This window comes from Myotis lucifugus, unplaced genomic scaffold (assembly GCF_000147115.1).
Source record: "Myotis lucifugus unplaced genomic scaffold, Myoluc2.0 scaffold_21, whole genome shotgun sequence".
Lineage (NCBI taxonomy): Eukaryota > Metazoa > Chordata > Mammalia > Chiroptera > Vespertilionidae > Myotis > Myotis lucifugus.
The window spans coordinates 773,340-778,412 of NW_005871069.1; the positions used below are offsets into that span (position 1 = coordinate 773,340).

At 44.3% G+C, this 5,073-nt stretch overlaps 1 long non-coding RNA gene across 1 annotated transcript; it reads right to left on the reverse strand.

The window, feature by feature from the left end:
- Positions 1-1,342: 1,342 nt before the first annotated feature.
- LOC106696596 lies at positions 1,343-4,650 on the reverse strand. The gene is made up of 3 exons (XR_001347541.2): positions 3,541-4,650; positions 2,942-3,005; positions 1,343-2,523 (listed from the first exon to the last, which is right to left on the reverse strand). It is a non-coding gene; the product is annotated as an uncharacterized LOC106696596 (long non-coding RNA).
- Between the last annotated feature and the right edge of the window lie 423 nt (positions 4,651-5,073).

Here is a 5,073-nt window from a genome sequence, read left to right on the forward strand (position 1 = left end):
AGATCCATAAGTTTGGTATTTATGTTTTCTTATATGTATTTTATTGTTTCAGGTCTTCTATTTAAGTCTGTAATCCATTTTGAGTTAATTTTTGTGTGTGGTGTCAAATAGCAGTCTAGTTTCATTCTTTTGCGTGTGTCTTTCCAAATTTTCCAACACTATTGACAAGGCTTTCCTTTCTCCATTGTATGTTTTTTGCTTCTTTGCCTAAAATTAGTTGCCCATATAGGGTATACTTTTGCTCTCTCAGTTCTGTTCCATTGGTCTGTGTGTCTATTTTTCTGCTAATACCATACTGTTTTGATTATTGTAGCAGCTCTTTCTTTAAAACTCCTTTTGTGCTTTTGTTAATAACTCCCTGATTCTTCTTGTGCTTTTCTGGCCTATCCAGCCTGTGTCTTTCCCTGGGTCTTTAGAAATATGCCAGAAAAAGACAAGGAAATGCCATTCTCCCTTATGTACTAGCATTCCTAGGGGTCCCCTCCTTTCCCTGGCAAGCCTCCCCAACACCTGACTTCAGCTACATCCATTGGCTGATGAATCCCACAATGACATTGGTGCCTAGACCTGAACCTTCCATGGAACCCCAACCTTACCACATCAAAAACGAAATTCATTTTCTCTTCCAAATTCACTTGCCTTCTGTTCTCCCAATCTTGCTTGTCAGCCATTCGCCCGATGGTCCAAGTCAGTAACCTGAAAGTTATGCTGGATTTCTCTTTCCTACCTAAAATCCCCTGGGCCTGTCCTGCATTGTTCTCAAGCAGCTCTTCCTTCTGTGCCTCCAGTTCATCACGTGGTGTCTTTCATTGGAAATATTGCGGCACTGGTATTTCTGTCCTGTCCTCATCCTATTTGTCTACATTGCTGCAGAGCAATCTTTCCAGTACATGATTCTGTTTATGTGACCACACAGCTCAGAATTTTTCAGAGGCTCTCCGTAGCCTGTGAGGTAAAGTAGAAATTTATTGGCATCGCATATTAGGCTCTTCATAGATATCCAGTTGTTGATACACAGACCCAGTGAAGAATCCAGGACTAAAAATCTAGCTCTGTAAGTAGAGGGCAGGGAAAGATAGACGAAAGAGGCTAGCCACTCCAGTCTGGTAATTTATATAGTTTATTAATGGACATAGGGTTCTTAAACTGGACCGGAGGGCCGGAACAAAAGCATGGATGGAGTGTTTGTGTGAACTAATATAAATTCAAAGTAAACATCATTACATAAAAGGGTACGGTCTTTTTTTTTTTTTTAGTTTTATTCATTTCAAACGGGCCGGATCCGGCCCGCGGGCCGTAGTTTGCCCACGGCTGGCTAGCCATTCCAGTCTGGTAATTTATATAGTTTATTAATGGACACAGCTCATTAAATACATCTTAGGTGGCTTCAATTCAAAATGGATTCCACACAGCTTGGCAGGAGCAAACAATCATATAGGATAAAGGGGGGACAGTCATGGGTACTAGCATGTGAAAGCTACCAGGTATGGGAAATCACATGCTGGACCAGGTCAGGACAAAGGCCTGTCCCAGGAACCAGCATGCAACAGGGGAGGGGTGCTAGGTTATGTCAGAACCGTCACTGATTACAGTCTCCGTTCAGGCCCTGGTCCAGTTTGCCTGCGGGTCTGACAGGGGCCACGCCCTGGAACACTCTCTCCACATCAGCCTAAACTGCCTCGGGTTGAGTGATATCGTGATAGTAAGTTATTTGTTTCCTCAAACATGCATACTTTTGTAAGTGTTCCTGTTGCTGAGTTTAGAATCCTTCCTCCTGTGTGTCACCTGCTTAGCTCATTCTTGTTTTTCGCTCTGACACAACACTTTGCTCTGACCCTTCTGATCATCAAATGTGTGGGTTGTTCTCCACTACACCAGCTGGCTGTCCTACAACTTAACTCAGCTCAGCACTCCAACCTGGAGATAGAGTCAGATTCCACAGATTTCAGGTTCAGTCACACACGATTGACCCCCTTCAGATGCCAGCTGCAAGTAGTAGGCTGCAAGGTCACCCACAACTTATGTCTGATTTTGCTACAAATTGCAGGTTTCAATGACCCTTCTTCTTCCCCAGGTCTGATTAATTTGCTCGATCAGTTAATAGAACTCAGGGAAACACCTACTTACATTTACTGGTATATTAAACGATCTGATAAAGGATACAGACAAATGGCCAAATGAAGAGATACATAGGGTGAGCTCTGTTAGGGTTCCCAGCACAGGAGCTTGTATGCCCATAGATTGGGGTGCATCACCCTCCAGGTATGGATGTTTGCAAACATAGAAGCTTCCTAAGTCCCATCCTATGGTTTTTTTTGGTGGAGCTTCATCATGGTTAATGATTAACTCCATTTTCAACCCTTGTCCCTGGGTGAGGCTGAGAACTCCAAGCTTCTAACCACGGCTTTGTCAGTCTGGTGAACAGCCTTTATCCAAGAGCCCATCTGGAGTTTCTTCATGAGAACAAAAGACACTGCTCTCGGCCAGGAAATGACAGGGGTGTCAGGAGCCATGTGTCAGGACCTGCGGTCAAAGACCAAATATTAGAACAAAAGCTGCTCCCAGTGCTCTTACCACCCAGGAACTCCCAAGGGTTTCAGGAGCTTGTGTTGGGAGCAGGAGGCAGAGACCAATATACATATTTTCTATAATATCACAATATCTATCTGATATGTCGAGGCCAGGGACCATGTCTTCTATCACCATATCACCAGACCTTAGTGTAGCTTCTGGACTATAGTAGGTGCTCAATAAACGTTTGTGGAATAAACAAAATAATCAATCATATTACCCGTTTGTGCGTCACTGTTATCATTTTATGAATGCTAGATAGTCCATGTAATAAAGTTATTACAGCTGATGAGCAAACATCAAGTTATCCAAGAATCACCCAGTAAATGATCTAAAAGACTTTGCCCATCATATTACTTAGATAACTCACAGGATAAGAACTTCCCACAATTCTTCTGAAGATCTTACATTGACTTTGGAAATGGCAATGGCCCCTAGGAAAGGGAGAGAAAGTATGTGTATTACAGGGTGGGTTTGGGGTGGGGGAGAGGAAGGAGCAGGAGTGACAGGGTGATAGAACCCCTCCCTCAGCCCTTGCTACTCTGTCCCTGGGGTTTGGTGAACAGTTGCCTTCCTGATAAGGGACTGAGGTTCAGTATCTCAGGGTGGATGGGTACCTCTAGGTCAGTGGTTCCCAAACTTATTTGGCCTACCGCCCCCTTTCCAGAAAAAATATTACTCAGCCCCTGGAAATTAATTGTTTTTAAATTTTAATAGCAGTTACTCATCGCCCCCAAATGCACCTGTGGCCATCACCGCCCCCCTGGATCGCTGCAGCGCCCACCGGGGGGCGGTAGCGCCCACTTTGGGAATCACTGCTCTAGGTGCTTGAACTGCTTGCCTTTGTATAAAAAGAATGAAATGTTCTGACCACCCTTCCCCAAGCAGATGTAAAAATGTGTATCTCATGTCCCTTTTGGCTTTGGTTCTGTGGTGCCCAAGCCTGTATTTCCAAATTAAACTTCTTACCTTTGTGCAGAATATAGTGCATTTTCAAGGGGATCCCACTCTCTGAGCATGGAGCTTGGCTAAGAAGGCAGCCTCTGGGTCTCCAAGGCCACTGCTCTGCATTGCAAGTCCCAGTGTCAGCCCCTGTTTCCCAGAGTACCTCCGGCACCAGGGAAGCAAAAACGGTGGGGCTTGTTGTATGTGCTATGGCACAAGCCACAGACTGGTTGAAATAGCGTCATAACTGTTGAGCTCTGGCATTGGAGGGAGCACTTTCCTTAAACTTCTCATGCGAATTTATCTAGCTTTCGTCAGCAATGACCTGGGGCCTCGGAATAAGGTTGCCCAAAGTCAGCTGCCCCCTATCAGTTATTTATTTATCAGTTAGCTATTTTTAAAATCTTATGATCAGAAATTATCAGCTCTTTACTATATCTATGTATTATATTTATATTTATTTTTAGCTTTACATATTTAGTGAGCTTTCCCTGCTTTGCTGTCTCCCACCTCACTAATCTATAACCAGTGGATGTCATTTAACCCCTTTATGTCTCCTCTTTTGATTGTAATGTATAAAATAAGGGACAAAGCTGCCATTCTCTGGGGCATTATCTCAGTCACTTGAGACTTTGCTTCCCTGCAATTGTCAACAGTTTGGCTCAAATAAACTCACAAAAATTCTTCACAGGTGTGAATGTTTCTTACATCGACATTTACTTGACATAGTTGGCAGGATTCCAGAAAAGCTCACCCAGGAACACTTGTGCTAGGATGCAGCAATGAGCCCATTGAGCCCCGCCAGCTTCCCACTGACTGCATCAGGTGAACGTGGGTAAATTGTCTCCTGAATCCAGGATCTTCCCCTGCTGGTGGTAGAAGGCCTGACTTTATTTAAACTATTGTTAGAAAATCCTTGAGGTGGCACTAAAGGACAGAAGTTGAAATGGGTGGCCCATTTTGATTTCCACTTTTCAATTGGAATTGCTTTCTGAGAGTCTGAGCAAAAAACAAACAAACAAACAAACAAACAAACAAACAAAAAACGCTTTGCTATATAAATGAGAGCTGAATTTGTTCAGCTCCAAAGATAAGGGGCACACCCTCCCTCCAGCCCAAATCTCTGGTTTTCTTAGGTGAGGAGGAGAAACCAAGATGGCGGCATAGGTAAACACTGGAAATTGCTGCCTCCCACAACAACTTCAAAAATACAACAAAAAGACAAAATGAACATTATCCAGAACTACAGGAAGGCTGGCTGAGTGGAAATTCTACAACTAGAAGGAAAGAGAAAAGCACACTGAGACTCAGAGGAGCTTCGGATGTAAAGTGCAGAGGTACTGAGGCTCGAGCGCGCACGTGGAAAGGGGCTGGCACCTGAGGACTCGGCTGTCTTTTTGAATCGGGAGGGAGTCACAAGCTCTCGACTGCTCTGAACTCCAGTTCTGGGAAGTCTCTGGGGACCCAGGACTTATACAGGGAGAAACTGGACTGTCTGGCAGCAGGCAGAACTCAGAACTTGAGGGCGGCTTTCCCTCAGAGGTGCTTGCAGCAATT